Raw genomic sequence first — 24,450 nt, 5'->3', positions numbered from 1 at the left:
TTCCTCGTCAAATTGAGAAATTTCAAACTAAACCAACATATTATTGGAAAAATTCGAGTTTTTCATTTTTACTGGCCAATTTTGAATACTTTCCTCTAATACCTGTGGGGTAAAAATGGTCACCACACACCAAGATGAATTCTTTGAGGGGTGCTCTTTCCAAAATGTGGTGACTTTTGGGGGGAATCTATTCTGCTGACACTACAGGGGCTCAGCAAACGCACCTGGCGCTCAGAAACTTCTTCAGAAAAATCTGCACTGAAAATGCTAATTGGCGCTCCTTCCCTTCTGAGCCCAGCTGTGTGCCCATGCAGTGGTTTATGCCCACATATGGGGTACCGTTGTACTCAGGAGAACCTGCTTTACATATATTGGGGTGACATTTCTCTCCTGTTCCTCGTGAAATTGAGAAATTTCAAACTAAAGGAACATATTATTGGAAAAATTCGAGTTTTTCATTTTTACTGTCTACTTTTGAATACTTTCCTTTAAATACCTGTGGGGTCAAAATGCTCACCACACCCCAAAATAAATTCTATGAGGGGTGCACTTTCCAAAATGGAGTGACTTATTGGGAGATTTTACTCTGCGGACACTACAGGGGCTCTGCAAACGCACCTGGCACTCGGAAACTTCTTCAGCAAAATCTGCATTGAAAAAGCTAATTGGCGCTCCTTCCCTTTTGAGCCCTCCTGTGTGCCCATACAGTGGTTTACGCCCACATATGGGGTACCATTGTACTCAGGAGAACCTGCGTTACAAATTTTGTGGTACTTTTTTCCTCTTGTTCCTCGTGAAATTGAGAAATTTCAAACTAAACGAACATATTATTGGAAGAATTCAAGTTTTTCATTTTTACTGTCTTCTTTTGAATACTTTCCTGTAATACCTGTGGGGTCAAAATGGTCACCACACACCAAGATGAATTCTTTGAGGGGTGTACTTTCCAAAATGGGGTGACATATGGGGGGTTTTCTCTCTGCTGACACTACAGGGGCACTACAAACGCACCTGGCGCTCAGAAACTTCTTCAGCAAAATCTGCATTGGAAAAGCTAATTGGCGCTCCCTTCCTTCTGAGCCCTGCTGTGTGCCCATACAGTGGTTTACGCCCACATATGGGGTACCATTGTACTCAAGAGAACCTGCATTACAAATTTTGGGGTGCTTTTTGTCTCATATTCCTTTTGAAAATGAGAAACTTTAATCTAAACGTATATATTATTGGAAAATTAAAATTTTCAATTTTTTTTACTGCCTAATTGTGAATACTTTCCTCCAGCCCCTGTAGGGTTAAAATGCTCATTATACCCCTAGATTAATTCTTTAAGGTGTGTAGTTTCCAAAATGGGGTCACTTATGGGGGTTTTCAGGATACCAGACTTCTAAATCCATTTAAAAAAAGAACTGGTCCCTAAAAAAATCAGTTTCACAAAAATGTGATAATTTGCTGATAAATTTCTAAGCCCCATAACACCCTAAAAAAGTAAAATATGTTTACCAAATTATGCCAGAATAAAGAAGACATATTGGTAATGTGACTTAGTAACTAATTTATGTGCTACGACTTTCTTTTTTTAGAAGCAGAGAATTTCAAAGTTCATAAAATGCAAATTTTTTCAATTTTTCATGATATTTTGATGTTTTTCACAAAAAACACACAAAATAGTGACCAAATTTTGCCACTAACATAAAGTGCCATATGTGACGAAAAAACAATCTCAGAATCGCTAGCATACGTTAAAGCATCACTGAGCTATAAGAGCATAAAGTGAGACAGGTCAGATTTTGAAAAATTAGCCTGGTCATTAAGGCCCAAACTAGCTGCAGCACGAAGGGGTTAAGCACAGATTAGTAGGTGTATGCTTTGTTTTGGATTTCTGTAGTGACAGAACCACACCAATTCATAGAGTTTCCCCGCTGCCAGCATGATTTTGACACATAATGCCGGGTGGGGAAGGAATCCATTACATTCCTTCACCGTCAATATTGTCTGCAAATTTGCGGATGTGTAAATGTAGCCTACATTGGCAAAATGTGTTTCGGTTAAAGGGAATGTGTCGCCTAGATTTTTTCTTTTCACTGATTAAAGATACTAAAACTTTTATTCTAATCTGTTTATATTTTCTGACTGTAATATTTTTTCAATTCACATTTTTTGTACATTGTTATGGGGGCTGCCGTCTTGCCTAAGCTGTTTTTAACAGCATTTATGGACATATATGATAATAGACAGTCTGTCCTCTTGATATTAAAGGGGTTGTCCGGCGATAAAAAAATTATTAATAAAAGTTATACAACTTTGTAATGTATGTTATGTCTGTGAATGGCCCCCTTCCCCGTGTCCCACCCCCCCACACCCGTGTACCTGGAAGTGTGGTGCGCTATACATACCTGTCACGTGCCGACCACGGTCTCCGATCCTCAGCAGTGACGTCTTCTTCGGGCGGCCAGCGGATCTTCCCGAGTGCTGGCCGCCCTCTGCAGCGTCATCCGAAGCTCAGCCGCGATTGGCTGAGCATAACTGTGCTCAGCCAATCGCGGCTGAGCGGCTGATGACGCGGCCACGTCATCAGCTGCTCAGCTGCGATTGGCTGAGCACAGTTATGCTCAGCCAATCGCGGCTGAGCTTCGGATGACGCTGCAAAGGGCGGCCAGCACTCGGGAAGATCCGCTGGCCGCCCGAAGAAGACGTCACTGCTGAGGATCGGAGACAGGTATGTATAGCGCACCACACTTCCGGGTACACGGGTGGGGGGTGGGGGGACACGGGGAAGGGGGCCATTCACAGACATAACATACATTACAAAGTTGTATAACTTTGTAATGTGTGTTATTCTGTGAATAATTTTTTATCGCCGGACAACCCCTTTAACGTGAAACATTACCGAGTGCGCTCTGTGGCCTCTGGAAAGGTCATTCCAAAGGGAGCTTCTATTGTCTCCTCTGCTGGTGTCATGTGTTGCTGCAATGCTGGACAGATCACTTTACAGCAGCGTTTTATCATCACCACAGGAAGCAAAGGGAGTCTCAGCTTAGTTTTAGCCTCAGTGGTGAGAAAGACAACTGCAAGATCTCAGGATAATTTTACAATCTAGGTGTAGGGAACCTTGGCTCTCCTGCTGTTTCAAAACTACAACTCCCATCATGCCTGGACAGCCAAAGCTAAAACTATTTCTATGCATTGGTACCAAACAATACAGCTTTAGACTATGTTCCCACAACATACTAAAGATCACAAAGAACAGCCGTTGCTAAAATGTGGAAAAAAATCTTCATGAACATTATTTCCGGCCATTGTTTATCAACAGCGGCCAATCGTTTCGATCTTTAATATGTTGTGGAAACATATCCTAAGAGCCCTTTTACACAGACAGATTTAGCTGACAGATCTTTGAAGCTAAAGCCAGGAATGGATTGGAAAAGAGGAGAAATCTCAGTCTTTTCTTTATTATATGATCTCCGTTTATAGTCTGTTCCTGGCTTTGGCTTCAAACATCTGTCAGATAAATCTGTGTAAAAACGACCCTTAAGGAAAAGGCCAGGATTTTTTATTTTTTTTTTGGCAGGGGGAAACTTTATAAAGAATCCTAACTTGCCTCTCCATGTCTGCACTGCTACACTGGCTCCGAGTTATAACTCCATAAAGAGAGGCTGGTCAGATTTGAAAAATAGGCCCCGGGCATTAAGCCAAAACAGGCTGCGGAGGCAAGGGGTTTAAGGGGTGGTCTGGCATAAAGTATGGTGTTGTTGTGGCTGCGGGGGACAACAGTGCAGTATACTTACCTGTCCTGCTCCATAGCAGTTGCCAGTTGCTGGGCTCCTCACTTTTCACCACCGTCATAATCTTTCAAACTTCCACTGATGTGTTGTTCCCACAGGATATGGACGCTCAGCATAGACAGCACTATACTGGGATGGTGCTACCGCGGGTGAGAGGGGGGGGGAGGAACGTGCTGCCATTGGTGAGGCCTGGGTGATGATGGCTGTCCGTAAGACGGGGCGGGGGGTCGGGTGCTGCCGCAGGCGACATCTTCAACATCAACTCAGCTCTGCTACATCCCCAACACCAACTCGGCTCTGCTACATCCCCAACACCAACTCGGCTCTGCTACATCCCCAACACCAACTCGGCTCTGCTACATCCCCAACACCAACTCGGCTCTGCTACATCCCCAACACCAACTCGGCTCTGCTACATCCCCAACACCAACTCGGCTCTGCTACATCTTCAACACCAACTCGGCTCTGCTACATCTTCAACACCAACTCGGCTCTGCTACATCTTCAACACCAACTCGGCTCTGCTACATCTTCAACACCAACTCTGCTCTGCTACATGTTCAAGCTCTGCTCTGCTTCATCTTCAACACCAACTCTGCTCTGCTACATCTTCAACACCAACTCTGCTACATCTTCAACACCAACTCTGCTACATCTTCAACACCAACTCGGCTCTGCTACATCTTCAACACCAACTCGGCTCTGCTACATCTTCAACACCAACTCGGCTCTGCTACATCTTCAACACCAACTCGGCTCTGCTACATCTTCAACACCAACTCGGCTCTGCTACATCTTCAACACCAACTCGGCTCTGCTACATCTTCAACACCAACTCGGCTCTGCTACATCTTCAACACCAACTCGGCTCTGCTACATCTTCAACACCAACTCGGCTCTGCTACATCTTCAACACCAACTCGGCTCTGCTACATCTTCAACACCAACTCGGCTCTGCTACATCTTCAACACCAACTCGGCTCTGCTACATCTTCAACACCAACTCGGCTCTGCTACATCTTCAACACCAACTCGGCTCTGCTACATCTTCAACACCAACTCGGCTCTGCTACATCTTCAACACCAACTCGGCTCTGCTACATCTTCAACACCAACTCGGCTCTGCTACATCCCCAACACCAACTCAGCTCTGCTACACAATCATCAGACATAAGCATTGCATGATGGGAAATGTAGTTTGCTATCTTGATTATAGACCATCTTTTAGAAAAACTTGTAACTCTGGAACGGCAGCAGCTAGAAAGACTGGGGACGGCTCAAAATACTCGGGGGCTTGGTGAGTAAGACCAGCTAGGTTTGGGAGCATTTCATTTTTTTTGCTCTTGGGGGGAATACCCCTTTAATGTTTATAATATTATTAAAATCAAAGTGATCACCCAAAGTGATAAACAAAACAAATACAAAAAGAATGAAACCTACCACCAAGTCCAGTGGAAAAATGAATAAACACAGCTGGAACGTCTATGATGCTTGACAGTCATCATCGTGGCATCATGTCTATCGCAGCTACAGATGTCTTACACCAGACTCCCACTAGGTCTCCTGATGATTCATGGGGGTAAAAGAAACGCGTAGAGACCGCTCTGCTACTCGGACTAACAATAAGTGTAGCCCAGTAATTGAGGTCCTATAAATTGCGTACGGTTTGCAGTCTTTCTATATTGTCTACATGTATCTTGACGTGTCACGTTTCCTCTGGGTAACCAAATTCATCAGAGGGAAAATACAAAATCGGGTATCAAACACTAATGTAAATTTAAATAAAAAATACATAAAGAATACAAAACTATATAACAATAAAATAATCTGACAGAAGTACCTATAACTTGCACAGTGGTGCTAAACTGTCTTATTGCCTACATTGCCTGGCCTTACATAAAGTGTTTTAGTACTCTGTGGCTATTTCCATAAAGTGCAAATGCGTTTAACAGCTAGTCAGATAAAAAGTGTCTAATGATCTGCCGCTAATTCAGTAAAGTGCAGTTGCAAACTAATGCCCCTCAGGCCCCCTTCACACGTCCGGAAAAACCATCCGGATTTCCTATCAGGAAATCCGGACCGATTTCCGGACCCATAGACTTTAATTGGTCACAGACACCCTTCCGGATTTTTCCGGAAGGGTGTCCGTTCCGGAAAATAGGTCCGGAAAAAATAGGACATGTCCTATTTTTGTCTGGAATTCCGGCCCGGACGCCCCCATAAAAGCCTATGGGGGGCGCCGGAATCACGGGCACTTTCCTGATGTATATCAGGAAAGTGCCCGCGATTCCGGGTTACCGGCGCACCCCCCCACCACCCGCATAACTCACTGCTGCCGTCCACTTCTGCTCCCCCGGCCTCCTGCTTCCTGGGGCCGCGCCCGGAGTCCTCACCCAGTGGCACCCCCCCCCCCCCCCCCCCCCCGGACCTCAGAGTAGCGGCCTGCGCACGGACCGCTTACCCATCGTCACCCAATCCCCCCCCCCCCCCCCCCGGACCTCAGAGTAGCGACCGGCACGCTCACCCATCGGCACCCCCTCCACCCCACCCCCGTAGCTCAGAGTAGCGCAAACCAGCTAACCCCCTTCCCCCCCCCCCCCCCCCCCCACCCCCCACCCCCCCGGACCTCACTAAGCGGCACGATAAATCTCCGCCAGACCCCCCCCCTTACCTCGGAGTAGCGGCCGGCGCCCGGACCGCTTACCCAGCGGCACACCACCCCCTGCCCCGGACCTCAGAGTAGCGACCCGCGCCCGGTCTCCTCGTCCAGCAGCCCGACACCGCACACATCCCCCCGGACCTCGGATCGGCGCCGCCGCGGCAGTGCTGTATCCTGACCTGGTTCCACATCAGAAGACCAGGAACCAGGACAGGTGAGATGGCCCCCCCCCCCCCCCCCCCCAGAAGTAAAGCTCCCACCATGTCCTGCTGAGAGGCCATAATGGGAGTTGTACTTCTGCAGCCTGTGGCCATCCAGGTTGCCGAAGTACAACTCCCACCATGTCTTGCTGACAGGTCATGATGGGAGTTGTACTTCTGCAACCTGGATAGCTACACGCTGCAGAAGTACAACTCCCATCATGACCTGTCAGCCGACATTATGGGAGTTGTAGTTCTGCAAGCTGTGACCATCCAGTTTGCAGAACTACATCTCCCTTTTTTTCTTCTGATCAGGAAACCTGAAGGTTTTTCCTGATGGTTTCCTGATGGTAAAAACGGATTACTGTCAGGAAATCCTGATACTTTCCTGATGACATTTGTGGCCTCCTGATCAGGATTTCCTGACAGTAAAAACTGACACGGACGTGTGAAGGGGGCCTCAGAGTCTCGGCCTTTCTGTGCAAATAATCAGCTAAAGTGTCTGGTGCAGTGGCATCTACAGACCTCGGTACCTATATCTTGAGTTGTTTTGCAGCAGACCAATTGTGTAACGGCAATATATGTACATCTGTATGGTTTATACATGTACAACACGGTATGCTGGAATAAGAGGGACCAGATCATAATATATGGGATATCTTACTATAATGATGTAATCACCCTCTAATAAGCACATTGTTGTTGTCTTTTTTTCTTTTCCTCTACACATCCCTGACCCACTATCTCCTCTCCTTGATTTGTCTGTGATTTTTACGTCTACTGGGGTTTGGTATCTGAGGATTATGTTTATACACTAACGTTCCGCTATCGGCATTAGTAATTCTAGTCAGCCTAGGGACCTCCAGTGAGACAGTCAGCCTCCACTAGTATAGAGGGACAACCAGGAGAGTAAGGGATAGGACCCGGTGCGGGGTCGTCCTTTTCACGACGTTAACTCTGCTTAGGGCAGGTTACAGCAGGGCACGATAGGTAGGGCTAGATAGACCTACCCACGTTTACCCACACGTCCATCATCTGCCAGCCCCGAGTCACCGGTTATAGTGTCACCTGCAGGGATAGGGACCCCCATCCATAGTGTCTCCTTCCTTACAATACACTGGTCTGTGGATAAGTAAGCCTGGTTATTATACTGGCACATGTGGAAATGTAAGTCCGGTCACCATACTGGCATGTGTAGGATGCTTTTATAGATATTATACTTGGATATTTTGTTTCCAGCTGTGTCCGGACCCCACACTGCACACACAGGTGATATAATTAGCTGCAGCTGAAACGGCAGTTGGTAGCCTTAGCAACCAATAGGATTACTACTTTCATTTTCACAGGGAGCTGGGATCTGATTGGTTGCTAGGGCGGCTGCCTCACAACAGATCCACAGAAATAAATACAGTAAGGGTGCCTTCACACCTACCGACTCGCAGCGTTAACGCTGCAAGTCGGCTAGGTCCTGGCAGATCACTGTCAGTACATACACGCAGTGGTCTGAACGACCGCTGCGTGTATGTAAATCTGCCGGCCGCTTAACCCCTTCTGATGCCGGCCGGCCGCCTCCCGCTCAGCTCTGTATACATTACCTCCTCGCTCCACAGGGTCCCGGCGTCCTGCTCTCCCGCCCGGCCAATCAGTGGCTGCGGCAGGGCAACACACTGATTGGCCGGGCGGGAGAGCAGGAACCCGTGGAGCGAGGAGGTAATGTATACAGAGCTGAGCAGGAGGCGGCTGGCCGGCATCAGAAGGGGTTAAGTGGCCAGCAGATTTACATACACGCAGCGGTTGTTCAGACCGCTGCGTGTATGTACTGACAATGATCTGCCAGGACCTAGCCGACTTGCAGCGTTATTAATGCTGCGAGTCGGTAGGTGTGAAGGCACCCTTAGGGTATAAACCCACACACCGTATTTATAACAAATACGCAGCAGATTTGTTGGTACAGATTTGATGCTGTGTTCAGTTATTTAGATCTAATCTGCTGCGAGTTTGCTGCGTATCGCAGCAGTAAATACGCTGCATATACGGTGTGTGGGTTTATACCCTAAGGGCGCCTTCACACCTACCGGATCCGCAGCGGATTTCACGCTGCAAATTCACATCGAAATCCTCTGCCGATCCAGTGTTATTCAACCCTATGACACAATATACTCGCTGCGAGTAAATTAGCCCCCTTGGTGGCTGGAGCGTAACTTACACTGACAGACGCAGCCATCATCCCGCCCGGCCGTGAGGAGAGAGCTGTGCCCGGCAGCACAGCGCTGAGCACACTGGAGGGGAGCCTGCATCATCTAACAGTGGTCTGTGCGGGCGGGATGATGGCTGCGTCTGTCAGTGTAAGTTACGCTCCGGCCGCCAAGGGGGTTAATTTACATACTTGCAGCAGGATGTCAATCCCGCTGCAAGTATGTAGTGTCATAGGTGTGAAGGTACCTTAACAGTGTTCAGTGTATATACAGTGTATACAGTAAGGGGCTTACCTGCCGGGTGGGGGTGTTGGGGAATGTATACAGTAAAGGGGTGTTAGGGTATGTATACAGCATGGGGGCTACCTGGGGGGGGGGTGTATACAGCATGGGGGCTACTTGAATGGGGGAGTGTATACAGCAAGGGGGGCTACTTGAATGGGGGAGTGTATACAGCAAGGGGGGCTACCTGAAGGGGGGAGTGTATACAGCATGGGGGCTACCTGCAGGGGGGAGTATTACAGCATGGGGGCTACATGCAGAGGGGAGTTTGTACAGCATGGGGGCTACATGCAGAGGGGAGTTTGTACAGCATGGGGGCTCCATGCAGAGGGGAGTGTATACAGTATGGGGGCCATCTGCAAGGGGGGCAGTGTGTACAGTATGGGGGCCATCTGCAAGGGGGGCAGTGTGTACAGTATGGGGGCCATCTGCAAGGGGGGCAGTGTGTACAGTATGGGGGATATCTGCCGGGAGGAGTATATACAGTATGGGGGCTACCTGCAAGGAGGGGGGGAGTGTATACAGTATGGGGGCTACCTGGGGGGGTGGAGTGTATACAGTATAGGGACTACCTACGGGGTGGAGTGTGTACAGTATAGGGACTACCTACGGGGTGGAGTGTATACAGTATAGGGACTACCTACGGGGTGGAGTGTATACAGTATAGGGACTACCTACGGGGTGGAGTGTATACAATATATAAATTACCAGCAAGGGGGGAGTGTATAGAGTATGGAGGCTACCTGCAAGTGGGGGGAAGTGTATAGAGTATGGGGGCTATCTGCAAGTGGTGGGGGAGTGTATAGAGTATAGGAGCTACCCACATGGTTGGGGGGTGTATAGAGTATGGGGGCTACCTGGGGAGAGTCTATACAATATGGGGGCTACCTGCAGGGAGGGAGTGTATACAGTATAGGAGTACCTGCAGGGGGGGGGGGACTGTACACAGTACGGGGGCTACCTGCATGTGAAGGGAGTGTATACAGTATTAGAAACTTTGAAATCTTTTCTGTGTTGTCCTCATCAAGGATAAAAGGTAGTGCCTAAGAGGGCCAGATTATGATGACACAAGATTGTACATGCACTTATTTTTATAAGCTGCAGGTTTTCTGCACACACACACCTTACTTATGGTCTGCGGTCGGCGGGGGGACCCTCAAACTACACAGAACAGGTATACAAGACCCCAGAACTATACACTACAGGTATACAGGACCTCCACTAAGACTGTCCATGTTGTATATAACCAGGCTGTATACTGTATAACACTGCCAATGTTGCATATAACCAGGCTGTATATAACATTGACAATGTTGTATATAAAAGTCTCTGTATATAAAACTGCCAATGTTGTATATAACCAGGCTCTGTACACAGTCTGATCACATGACATCTCAGTTTGGCTATTAGATATTTAGGATGTTTTAAGTTTTTAGTTTATTTCTAATGTGCATAAGCTACAATTTACATAAACAGTGCAGAACTGTCGAGGTATATAGCGTATAAAGGGGAATATAAGGCTCCTGGTGATTTCCCCTTTAACAAAAAAACAAGGGTATAGATCGTCCTTCTGGGCGACCTTGGAGCAAATCTAATTAACACACTGGAACTTTATACCCGGGCAAGGCTGGGTACATTTTCTAGTAATATAATAAACGTTATGTTTTAGTGAATTCCCCTGGCAGTGAGCAATATTAACCCCTTAACGACATCGGGCGTAAGTATACGCCCCCGCAGGGTGGGCTTTAACGCAAACGGGCGTATACTTACGCCCGATGTTTCCCCGATCGCTGTGTGTTCACACACAGCGGTCGGGGAAGATGGCCTGCTATAATGTATAGCAGGCAATCTCTGCTCGTCGGCACGGGGGGTGATTAACCCCTCCCGTGCCAACGATCGCTGCTATATGCTGATCAATACAGATCAGCATGTAGCAGCTAAAAACAGCTTTCCGGGTCATCGGTGACCCGGAAAGCAATGGCGATTGGTGCTGTCCGAGATGGCACCAATCGCCATAAGTGTCCCCACCAAAGATGGCACCGATGCCACCCCCACGATCGCCATGATAGGCCGGCCAGTACCGGCCGGCCCATCATGGCGATCAAACTGTAAAAAAACAGTTTTGTCGGATTCTGCACCCCTCAGCTAGGTAGCTGAGGGGTGCAGAACAGGTGTGTGTGGTGCAGGTGTACCATACTCACCTGATCTGGGCGTCCGGAGCGAAGATCTGCGGTCCGCGCCGTCCTCGCGTCTTCTTCGCTTCACTTCCGGGTTCGGTCGTCCAGTGTCGGAAATCTTCGGAAACGATCGGGTCGGCGGGTCTCGGCAATCTCCGGCAGCGTCGCTCTACTGCCCCCTAGCGGCTGATCAGTGAATATCATTCACTGATCAGTTGCTTTGGGTTAAAAAGATTTTTTTTTCCCAATGTTTTTTTTCTTTTTTTGCGCCCTAACGCCGCTGAGTGCTGATCAGCATCGCACGTAAGTGCGCCGCTAATCAGCAACTCCTCCTTTTTGGCGTAGGGGCGTTTTTCCCCCCTATATCCTACCGCCACTGTCTGCTGATAAGTGCCGCACATAAGTGCGGCATTTATCAGCAGCTCCTTTCTTGGCGTAGGGATATTTTTTCTTACTGTCAAAAAAACAAGTAAAAAACACTACACTACACCACACTACATGGAATAAAGTTTTACACTACACCACTACACATTTACATACCCCATATACCAATCCCCGTATAAAGATGGCCCCCAGGGTGTTTTCGGCGTCGGACACATACGCTATTATTGCCTCCGACACCGAAACAGCCAGTGAGGATGAATGGGTAGGATCCTTCGTTCCTCCACTCATCCTCCTCATCATCCTCATCATCCAGTGACGTGTCTGGGGGTAGCGTAGCGTACGCTGCCCCCCAGACACGTCTTTTCCGCCAGTACCGTCCCAATAAGAGATCACGGTATGGCGTGAAATTCTACAAACTCGTACCTCAGGGTACACTTACAGATCCAGGGTACGTGCACACTGCGGAATGGCGAAAGATAACCCTTTGTGCATTCCGCAGCTGGCACCCGCCGGCGGACTGATGGAGGCGCGCGTCTCCACCCGTGTCATAGACTCCATTCTATGCACGGGCAGATTCCGTCGTCCGTCCAAAGAATGAACACGTTCATTCTTCGGACAGAGGGCGGAATCCGCCCGTGCATATAATGGAGTGTGACACGAGCGGAGACGCACGCCTGCATCAGCCCGCCGGTGGGTGCCATCTGCAGAATGCACAAAGGGTTATCCTTCGCCATTCCGCAGTGTGCACGCACCCTTAGAGTGTATGAAGGAAGGGACACCCGAATCCAGCCCCCAGATGGCCCCCCCCCCCCCCCCCCCCCATCTTTCGAGTTAGTGGGAAGATCGTTCGGGAATTGATCTTCCCACTGCTGGATAAAGGTTACCACCTGTACGGGGATAACTTTTATACCAACACCCCCTCTTCCGGTCCCTCGCTGCCTGAGCTACTGTAGCTTGCGGCACGATCTGAACATATCAGAAGCAGTAATAGAGCCCTAATATTTAGCAGCCATGGAGCGGACCCAGCGCTTCTGGATATGAAGGACCCCTTTTCGCACCAGGACAACATTTTCCAGGTGACGTCCCGCACACTGGAAAACAGGAGACCCCAGAAGAAGTGCAGAGTGTGGGGTAACAGGGGGATCAGGAAGGACGCCATTTTCCAGTGTGACGCCTGTCCTGATCCCCCCGGCCTCTACATAGTGGATCGCTTCAAGGCGTACCACACATCACTGGGGTTCTACATTATCTAAATTCTGTCCCTTATTCCTATTCCAGGGGTCACGTTGATCCAGGGATTATTCTGATTGCCATTATGGAGTCAGGAAGGAATTTTTCCCCTGTGATGAGGCTACTGTCGTCTGCCTCACAAGGGTTTTTTGCCTTCCTCTGGATCAACACAGGTTGAATTTGATGGACACCTGTCATTTTCAACCTTATAAACTAATAATTGGCCTAATACCCCCAAATAAATTAGAATGGTCCCTTTTCCCCAGCTAAATAGGTATGGCCGCCATTCCCATTAGAGGATACCATGATGCAATTACAAAGCCTCTGTGCGGCCAGGACAGTAGAAACCCCCCACAAGTGACCCCATTCTGGAAACTACACCCCTCAAGGAATCTAACAAGGGGGGCAGTGGGGATATGGCCCCCTGGTGACGGCCACATTTGGGCCGTGAAAATGAAAAAATTTTATTTTTTATTTTCATGGCACATGTTCCACTTATGTGCCCGTCACCAGTGGGGTCCATATGCTCACTGCACCCCTTGTTAGATTCCTTATGGGGTGTAGTTTCCATAATGGGGTCTCTTGTGGGGGGTTTCTACTGTCCCGGCAGCACAGGAGCTTTTTAATTGCGACATGGCCTCCATCCTCCATTCCAGCCTCTAAATGGCGCTCTGTCCCGTTGGTGGCTTGCCCTGTGCCCATATGGCACATTATATCCACATGTGGGGTATTTTCGTGAGCATATGGACCCCACTGGTGACGGGCACAAATGTGGAACAATATGGCGTGAAAATGAAATATTACATTTTTTACACTATATTGTTGTTTTAGCCTTAAATTTTTCATTTTCACAAGGGGTAAAAAGAGAAAAAAAACACACAAAATGTGTAGAACATTCCCCCTGAGTCCGTAAATACCCCACATGTGGACATAAAGCGCCATGTGGGCGCAGGGCAAGCCTCCGAAGGGTAAGAGCGGCATTTGGATATTGCAGGCTGGATGTGGCCAGAATGGATGATGAACGCCATGTCGCATGTACAGAGCCCTCGTGCTGCCAAAACACTGGAAACCCCCCACAAGTGACCCCATTCTGGAAACTACACCCCTCAAGGAATCTAACAAGGGGTGCAGTGAGGATATGGACCCCTTGATGACGGCCACATTTGTGCCGTGAAAGTGAAAAAATGACATTTTTCCCTTTCACGTCACATTGTTCCACATTTGTGCCCGTCACCAGTGGGGTCCATATGCTCACTGCAACCCTTGTTAGATTCCTTGAGGGGTGTAGTTTCCAGAATGGGGTCACTTGTGGGGGGTTTCCAGTGTTTTGGCAGCACGAGGGCTCTAAAATTGCGACATGACCCTTAAAATCCATTCCAGTAAAATCCAGCTTGCAAAGGCCAATTGGCGCTCCTTCCCTTTGGAGGCTCGTCCTGCGCCCGCTTGGCACTTTATGTCCACATGTGGGGTATTTCCGTACTCGGGAGAAACTGCGCTACATGTTTGGTGTTTTTTTTTTTTTTTTTTATCCGCTTGTAAAAATGAAAAATGAAGGCTAGAACAACATTTTAGTGTACAAAATAGAATTTTTCCTTTTTTACACCACATTGTTCTGAAAATCTGCGAAGCACCTGTGGGGTCCAAATGCTCACCCCACCCCTTGTTACATTCCTTGAGGGGTGTAGTTTTCTAAATGGTGTCACTTTAGGGGTGTTTTTTAGGTTTTGGCACCCCAGAGCCTCTGCCAACCTGAAGTGGTACAGTCAAAAATGACCAAATATAACGGAGGCGTTGAAATTCACTAGGCGCTCCCTTATATCTGAGGCTTGTGGTTGCGTCAAATAGCGCAATAGGGTCACATATGGGGTATTTCTATAAACTGCAGAAACGGGGCAATAATTATTGGGGTGCATTTCTCTGGTAATAGGTTTATCATTATGAAAGATATTGGATTACAATAAAATCTCTGCACAGAAAATAAAAATTTACAAATTTCTTACACACTTCGCTTTTATTTCTGTGACTCCCCTAAAGGGTTAAAACACTTTCTGGATATGCTTTTGCAGAGTTTGGGAGGTGCAGTTTCTGAAATGGGGTGCGTTGTGGGGCTTTCTAACATACAGGCCCTTCAAATACACTTTGAACCTGAACAGGTCCCTAAAAATATGTGATTTTGAAATTTTACAGAAAATTTGGAAAATTGCTGCTAATGTTTTAAGCTTCCTATTGTCTAAAAAAAATGAAATATAGTTTAATAAATGCCGCCAACATAAAGTAAACATGTTGCTAATGCTATTTAATATATAATTTATGTGGCATAACCATTTTCTGTATAAGCAGAAAGGTTTCAAAGTTGGAAAAATGCATTTTTTCACAATTTATCACGTTATTTTGGTGTTTTTCACAAAGATTTGTTATGAGTATCGACTCCATTTTACCAGAAATGTAAAGTACAATATGTCACGAGAAAACAATCTCAGAATCAGCCGGATAGGTAAAAACATTCCCAAGTTATTAATGAATAAAGTGACACTGGTCATATTCATTAAATTTGTCTCTGTCCTTAAGGCCATTTCAGGCTCTGTCCTTAAGGGGTTAAAGATTACTGGGAATACACAATTATAAGTGGCAGTGATTTTATTCTATGCTCTATACTGTCTATGCTGAGCCGCCATTTCCTGTGGGAATGACACACTAGTGGATGTTGTAAAAATTATGACTGTGACGGACAGCGGGGAACTGGGAGCTATAGCAGAGTGGGACAGTTAAGAATACCGCACTGTGTCCCTCTGCAGCAGCATAAATTTGTACTTTACACTGAGATTTTTCAGTTTTTCCTTTTCAAATCCATTCCTGGCTGTTGATTCAAAAATCTGTCAGATAATCTTTCTGTATAAACACACCATAAGTAGAGATGAGCAAATCTACAGTAGAAACAAAGTGACTGGATCCATCTTTTTCGAACACCCGGGGAGAAGCTGCATCGAGCAGAGCAGACTTCAAAGCCCACAGCTAGATGAGCAGAATGCAGATTGGAACAAAGCGCATTGCCTTGTTCCTACTGTAGATTCGCTTATGTCTAACCATAAGAGTGGGCATCTTATTAAGATCACTCTATCAGCGCAATGAGCAATCTCAAAAGAAAACTCAGGAGTAATCGCAAAAGACTCTGCAAACACCTCTGACACTTACATGTCTCCATGGAAGAATACTACAAAGTATAGCTCTGCTGATTTAAAATAATAATAATCATAATACACCCGTTTCACAATGCACCCGGGAAAATGTCCTGTGGACAGGTGAGACAATAGAGGAACTTTGTAAATGCTTGTTGCTGTGTTTGGAGGAAAAGGAACACTGCATACAAACACCAAAACCTTATCCCACCCGTGAGGTATGGTAAAGGAGGCATCATGGGTTAGCGTTGCTTTGGGGACTATAGGTCCTGTAATTTTTGAGGGCGACAGTGTATTCAAAGGCATGTTATCCTGTAAAATGATGTGGTGTAAGGGAAACAATCCATGACCTCAAGCTGAAGAGACGTTGGCTGCTGCAATGAGACGGTGAGATAAAGCACAAAATAAATTCAACTAGAGAATGGTTGAAAAGCAGTTGTGTTTTGAATGACCAGAGACCTGACCTTAACCCTATTAAGAACCTTTGGCTGACCTAAAGAGGGCACAAGACATGCCAAACATATTAATGAACTCAAACATATTTGCAGGGAAGAATGGTCCAAAATACCTCCTTAATAAGGCTCTTTCTCCATGCATTGTAGATGTTTACTAAGGGTTTAGTGAAAACTATAACTGTGAGTGTGTGTATAGGTTTACTTTAGATTTTGTTTGTGTTTTATCTATAATTGTGACTTTGACTATTAGATCACATATTAGTAATTCATTCAGAGATCCAGGGTTCGCTTACTTTTACTTGCAACTGTACATATCAGGGGCGTAACTATCGCATCAGGTGGCCCACTCCTGCAATACACTGGGCCCCCTGAGTTGTCGTCATTTCTGGCACCTGGTGACCGATCGGGCCTTCCGGGTGCTGCAAATGCATCTTTAAATGCAAGTGCTTCTGACGAGCACTAAGGGTATGTTCACACTGAGTAAATCAGGCAGAATTTACTGGCCTCTATGGGAGAGCACACGCCCCTCCGCTGCCGCCGATCTACGCTCGAAGAAGTTACATGTAACCTCTTTGAGCGGAGAGCGGCGGCAGTGGAGGAGCGTGCGCTCTCCCATAGACAGGCCATGGCGCACTAAGGCTGTATTCGCACGTCCGTGTTCCTGATGGTCCACGAACGAAGAAGGCCTGTAACGGAGTCTTCCCCGCCTCAACAGCATCTGTGATAAGATGTAAAGAGCGGGAGAAACTGTACTCATATGCGCCGCGCTGTATTGACAGCGCAGCGCGGCTGCTTCATTACAGTGCGGTGCATATGAGTACAGTCCCTGGGCATTAAGGCCAAAACAGGCTGCGGAGGCAAGGGGTTAGGGTCCTATTACACTCAGCGATTTTTAACGATTAACAATTAACGAGATTGTTTATCGTTAACCTGAAATAGTTCACCATATACACAGAACGATAATTGTTAGTTACGATCATTACTATGATTGTTATTATGATCGTTACTATGATCGTTTATTCCTTCTGATCCCAGAAAAACAATGAACAATGTGCTTGAGCAAGCGAACGAGTAACGATAATTTTAGGTTCAGATCTAAATCAACGATCAAGGACATACAAAAGATTTTTCGATCGTTGCCTGCAATTACACAGAACGATTATCGTTTAAAATCGAATTATTTTACGTTTTTTTCGCACGATAATCGTCCCGTGTTATAGGGCCCTTAATATATGTTATAGATTGTGGTGTATTATGAATAAGGGCAGTTTTAAAGTGTATACCACATAACTATTTTTTACTGCATCTTGTTTTACAGCACTTCAATCAATATGGTGGTACAGTGATTTTCTAGAAATATTACAAAATACCTGAATCGGAGGTGTGCCTGAAACAGGGCACACACGGTGTAATGAACGACTCGCTCAGTATTTGTGACGAGAGAGGGAAAGGGAGAGCATTCCAGTAAGTACTGCTTGTATTAAGCTTGAATTTCTACATTCACGTGCATCTGACACCAACACAGCCCGTAGACAAAACAAGATCCTGTCAAGATCCTGCCAGACAAAAAACAGATCCTGTTAAAGGCTGCATAGTTTAATGCCAGCCATCACTCACTGATGAGGGGGTTGAAGGGAGAGAGGTTTGGTATAATTTTTTTCTTTATGTGCTATTATTAAAAAAAAAAAAAAAGTTATCCAGCCTACGAAAGTGATGTCCAATGCTCAGGATCCTCATGCAATTGTTGAAGCTTGTTTAATTTTTAACCATCCCTGTAGTGGCCATACTATTGTGTCAGTGCAAGGACAACAACTTGCACTGTGGCTACTCGCAATATGGTAATTGCATGGACAAGCACAGGTGAACTTTGAAGAGACTGCAATGCCCACAAGAGCATTGGTGTCCCTTCATTCAGCTGATTTATAGGTTTGCTAGTCAGACTCATTCTGATATAATTTTGATAGCTGATCCTAAAGCAAATACCAGACAGATGGGAAACAGCCTGGGTAAGTACACTGCTTGCTTATTTTTATTGCAACCACAGGAGAATATTAAAGGGATTATCTAGAAAAAAATCTTTTTCTTCTAAATCCACTGGTTTCAGAAAGTTCTATAAATCTGTTATTTACTTCTATTTAAAAATCTCAAGTCTTCTCTTACTATTCAGCTACTGTATGTCCTGCAGGAAATGTTATTTTCTTTTTAGTCTGACACAATGCTCTCTGCTGTGCAGGAAAGGTTTTCTATGGGGATTTACTGCTGCTCTGGCCAGTTCCTGTCTTGGACAGAGGTGTCAGCAAAGAGCGCTGTCAGACTGAAAACTTTTTTGCAGGACATACAGCAGCTAATAGATGTAAATTACAAATCTATATATCTTCCTGAAACCAGTTGATTTTGAGGGTACAAACACACAGGACGTATACGAAGCGAGTTTCTCGCTGCGTATAGGCAGTGAAACTTGCTGCGTATTCCGTCCCTGTGTAGTCATTGGCAGGCAAAACCGCAGCAGGGATGAAAATCCCTGCTGCGAGTTTGTCTGCAGCCCGCCCTTTTAACCCCCCGGCCGCAAGAGCGTATACTTTACCTGATCCTGGCTTCGGCGGTTCCCGGTGTCTTCAGCAAGCCAGAGCGGGGACCAGGTAAAGTATATGCTCCAGCCAGCCGCTGCCTGCAGCCTCCATAACACATCCCGCAGCCCCAGCAGGCTGCAGACAAACTCGCAGCTGAAGGCCTTCCCAAAGGACTGCCTGACACACTGAATACCTATGTATTGCGAAAGCAGTCTAATTATTGCTTATGATAATTTATCTGGACTGAAAATGTGTAAAAAATGTATCAAATTGATCAAAATGTCACATTATGCAAATATGGTACAGCTGTCACAAAAATGAGCTTCTGTATAGCTTTGTATGACACAAAAAAGTTATAGGGTTCAGAATAGGGCAATTCAAAGAATTAATTTAATTTAATTAACCTATATAAATTGGGTATGGTTGTAAACTTATTAAACTGAACAATGAAGATAACATGTTAGTTTTAACATGTGCTGAATAGCATATAAAATAAACCAAAAAAATTCAGTTTCACAACAAATTGTTTTCTTTTACAGTTTCACTGTATATTTTACGATAAAATTAAGGATGTCCTAATTTTCAATTGGTGCCACAAAAAACAAGACAGGCCCTTATTGTTTTGAATGTGGAAACATCAGGGTTATAAGAGGCAAGGAGGAAAAAACGAGAATGCTAAGAAAATGCTCTTTGTCACTAAGAGGTTAACGTAGTAGAGTCTGGGCCCTTCACACTCTGGTGGTTTTCAGTGACCAGGAAGCAAAGCAGCCCTAGAGCATAACCATGCTTCTGCCATGTTTAACTGTAGGCAGGGTGGTTTTTTTGAGTGTATGCTTCTTTCTACCCCTTCCATACTGCTGATCTTTAGGCCCAAAAAAAAGTTCCAGTTTTGTCACTAGAGGTATACTACCTTTGGGCATGAAGACCTTCAGCATTTAGTACTTACTCTGCAAACAGAAACTGCAGTGTCTGCTGTTTCCACGTCTTGCTGCAGGTCTTTTTCAGTCACCAAAAGTATTTTTGCTCTCAGAAATGTAGTAGCAGTTAATGATAACCACCTTTGTCTGCCATGTCCAGGTAGTTTAGCCTGTGTTCATTTACAGGAAGTTTCCTGGGGGGGGGGTTCTCCAGTCGCTAGGGGTGATGTAAAAATAATAAACCCTCTCCAGATCTTGTGCTCCTTCTTGGTCCTGTGTCTTCCCAACCCCACAGGGCCTGTTCATTGAGGGTCCTTTTACACACACCGATATCTGATAGGTATCTGTCTTTCCTTTATGACCTGTTTCTGTTTATAGTCTGTTCACGGTTTTGTTTTAGAGTGCCCTCACACATGGATTTTGTTGGGCGTTCTTTATGCCCTAAAAAAAAAATCACACAAAAAGAGCCAATGTAGCACGTGGCGTTTTTGGCTTTTTGTGTGACAGTCTCTTTGGCAGATGCTGCTTACAGTCACACTTAACCCTTTGTGTGCCAGACTGAACGATGTGGCCCCCAGGGGGTTAAGTGAGGATGCATGACACCCTCAACCACATGGGGGCCACATTGATGTTAAAATGTACACATTCCAGCAAGGAGGGGAGTAAGTTGCACCCCTTCCTTGCTGGGATGGGTGCAGTGCTGGGGGGAGAAGGGGGGACCTATTGATACTCACCCTGATGTAGTCTTTCTACAGCAGAGCCTGGCACACTGAGCTACAAGTGTGCCAGCCAGGCTCTTCCTCTTCAAAGATGGAGAAAGTGAATCAGTGGCTGTAGCTGGGACATTGCTGCAGCCGCTGATTGGCTGAGATAACGATGCTAAAGCATCGCCTCAGCCAATCACCGGCTGAATTAGTGAAACTGCTCAGCCGCTGATTACAAGAAGACTGGGAGAAGACTGGGGGGGGGGTAAGTTAACCCAGTCAGATAAAGCTCTCTGTGTAAACACACCATTAGCGCAGTCTATAAAATCTTAGGGTGCCTTTACACAGAGAGATTTATCTGACAGATTTTTAAAGCCAAAGACAGAAACAGACTATAAACAGAGAATAGATCATTAAGGAAAGATTGAAATTCTCCTCTTTTCAAACCATTCCTGGCTTTGGCTTCAAAAATCTGTCAGATAAATCTCTGTGTAAAGGCACCCTTATGGTACTTTTACACGGAGCGATAATTCGCCTGAATGAACAATGTTTTTTATAACTATCAGCGTTTAGACAGAACGATACATCGTATGGAAAAATCGTTTTGCGATCGTTTAAGCCTATCTCACACATGAAATCGGTGAAATCGTTGAAAGACTGTTTACACTGAACGATCTGAATTTTTTGCGAACGATCAACTATGATTTGAGAACATGTTGAAAGATCAAAATGAACGATTTCTCGCTCGTCGCTTGATCGCTCGCTGCGTTTACACGTACGATTATCGTTCGAATTCGATCGTTATCGTGCACATTAGAACGATAAATCGTTCCGTGTAAAAGGACCATAAGCCATTCCAGGTGATTTATGTGTTTCATCCTAAACACATACCTGATGAAACTAATAAAGCCATTGATTAGTAACACCAGGTGTGTTTTAGATGACACTTGATGTACATATGCATCGCTCTTTGCCACTGGGATTCATTGCTCTCTGCCACACTGTGTTCCCACATGTCAATTCTTAGTGTGGAAAGCAGAGGCGCACAAGGAATTCCGCCAGTCACATTAGGCGTTGAGGAAAAAAAACATAAAAAATGCCAAAATTGGCATATGGTGCTTTTTTGGCTCAAAAACACTGCCAGATGTTTGCGCAGATTCAATAGTGAAATATGAAAGTGCATACCCACATAAATTTATTGTTGGTGTTTTTTTTCCCAGGTGTTTGCAGTTTTTTCTGCCCATGGACTTCTATAAGAGGGGCAGAAAGAAATACCATATCTACAGTATATGCATATCGGTGCTTCTTCTGCCACTTTTCCCCATTTCTTTACTGGAAAAACGTGAATCAGTAGTGACTTCTAATGAAAAAAAAAACATCCAGGGGATAAAACACAATAAATAGATACCTATACTAATTTACACTAAAATGAGAAGATGCCAAAACAGCTTACAGTTTTTTGGGTGTATTTTGTGGCATTTCTTTTAGCATTGGGGATTCTACTCTCGGAAGGAGAATTCTGAGAAAGAATTAGTCGTTAAATAACCACTGTTTCAAACAGCTTTCATCCATTTGATTTTAACCATGTGAGTCTCCTGTGATTGCTATTGTATTTGTAAACCAGTTGGACTACCAAAAGTGACTCCTTACCCTATAAAAAAAAAAAAAAGCCTTGGCCACAAGGTGTCTCACTTACCTGCAGACTGCTGCCCACAACCTGTTGTTATGGGAACCGTGTCTCTACCAACAGAGACAAAGACAGACAGTCTTGGACTGGCCCACAGGAGAGCAGGGGAATCCCCCAGTGGGCCCTACACATTGGTGGGCCCCTGAGCAGGAGGTCTGCATCCCTGTTTAGCAGCTTCAGGATGACATATAATCCCCCAGTTGGTTTCATGGGACTTAAGTGGACGACTGTGCTGTTTGCAACTGTCCAGCAGTTGCAAAACTGCAACTCCCATCATGCCTGGACAGCTCTTATACACTAGAAAAGGGATGGGGAACCTTCAGCCTTCCAGCTGTTGCAAAACTACAACTCCCATCATGCCTGGACAGCCGAAGGCTATGATGGGAATAGTAGTTTTGCAACAGCTGAAAGGCTGAAGGTTCCCCATCCCTGGCATAGAGTGTCTGACCAGTTACTGACAGTGATCGAGCATTGCCGGTCACATACACAGCACTGTGCAAAGTCACTATAGTAATGTGAAAGGTTTGGCGCTGGGTATATCTGTTGTATGTAGGTTGGGCCCCTAGAATAAAATATTCCCTGGTGGGCCCAAGGTACCCCAGTCCGACACTGAAGACAGAACACAAGGAATGGGCAGGGCCGTATTTACCACTAGGCACCCGTGGTCCGGTGCCTAGGGCAGCACCTTGCAGGGGGACAGAAAAAAACGAATTTTGTTGTTTTTATTTTTTAGTTTCCCTCCTCCCGTTCAGACTTGCCAGTAAAACTGGTTTCTTTTCCAGGGGGGTGGGGCGTATGGTGGTATTGGTCAGGTCTGGTATCACCAATAGGTGCGTGTAGATGGGGCGTCTTCAGGTTTAGTGCCTAGGGCAGCAGCAGCTGTTAATACAGCCCTGGGAATGGGGGATGGCTTATGCACAAAGAGAAAGCATGGACTGTGTGCAAGATAAGCGAGCCTACCTCCTTCAGACAGTCCACACTGTACCTGAAAGATGAATCAAGGATTCTTTCTCTGACCACCCATAAAGTTCTGGGCAGCTGTTGTTTGTGCAAATACTTGTATTCTTTCTATGTACACAGTGCTACCTCCTAAATGCAATATACATCTCCGCCTCTTGTTAGTCGTCATCAACATTAACAGCAGCTCATTGCTTAAACCAGAGTTGTTTTGTGATGCAACACCTTTGTTGCTATGGTTCTGCTGCTGTTTGTTTCACTTTCTACTTCGTAGCACATCCTCCCTGGTCCTATCCTGTTCTGTCCACTTTATGGCTCAAAATATTTTGAGAGTTTACAAAAGACAATATGCAAATAACATTTTTGACAAGCAGTAATGCAAAGGCCTGAGCCCAAACTGTTAATACATAACGAATCCTGAGGTGTAGGGCTGGGCGATATGGCCAAAAAATAAATTAAATATTTTTTTTTCTTTTGCTAAATAAACAAAAAACATTTTTCTCCTTGCAGCGTCAGATACTATTTTAATGACATTTGAGACAACAACTGTATTGCTTCCCACTGTAGTAGGAAGCACCATGTAGTAGACAAGCCCCCTCTGCACCCCATATAAGTAGGTTTGCCAACTCTGTGCCCCTATATAGTATAGGAGATCATCTTTGTGCCTTCATCCAGGTAGGGTATAGTAGTGAAGGTATGGGGGACAAGGGATGTAGTAATGGTACAGGTATAGATGAGGGGTGTAGTGGTAGTACAGGAACAGATGATGGGTGTAGTAGTAGTACAGGAACAGGGGCATAGCTAGGAGTTATGGGGCGCATCACAAAAAAGTGTCGGCAACTGGAGCGTTCCTGCGGTTACTGGAGCTGTACAGTGTAATTGGGGAGCAGCTCCAGTACCCGCAGCAACACTATGACCCAGTCACCCAAACTCTGTTGTCCCTGCAGCCGCCTCCAGAGACTGGGAACCTCTGTATGCGGCCAGGAGGGGAGCTAGTTTACTTGTGCCGCTATGGGGCTGGTCAGCGGGGACAGAGGACGCTGCTGGGTGCTCTTCCTCTCAGGCTTTGCATTGG

The 24,450-nt window shown here is 45.9% G+C and overlaps 1 protein-coding gene across 2 annotated transcripts in view; it reads left to right on the top strand.

Moving 5' to 3' along the window:
* APC (APC regulator of WNT signaling pathway) overlaps positions 1-24,450 on the top strand; it is a 140,223-nt gene that overhangs the window by 29,184 nt on the left and 86,589 nt on the right. For both annotated transcript variants that reach the window (XM_069962714.1, XM_069962712.1), the window contains exon 2: positions 17,859-18,004. The gene's annotated coding sequence lies outside the window, so the exon portion shown is untranslated. The remainder of the gene's footprint in view (positions 1-17,858; positions 18,005-24,450) is intronic.

This window comes from Dendropsophus ebraccatus, chromosome 3 (genome assembly GCF_027789765.1).
Source record: "Dendropsophus ebraccatus isolate aDenEbr1 chromosome 3, aDenEbr1.pat, whole genome shotgun sequence".
Classification (NCBI taxonomy): Eukaryota; Metazoa; Chordata; class Amphibia; order Anura; family Hylidae; genus Dendropsophus; species Dendropsophus ebraccatus.
This window is presented reverse-complemented; position numbering and strand designations above follow the sequence as displayed.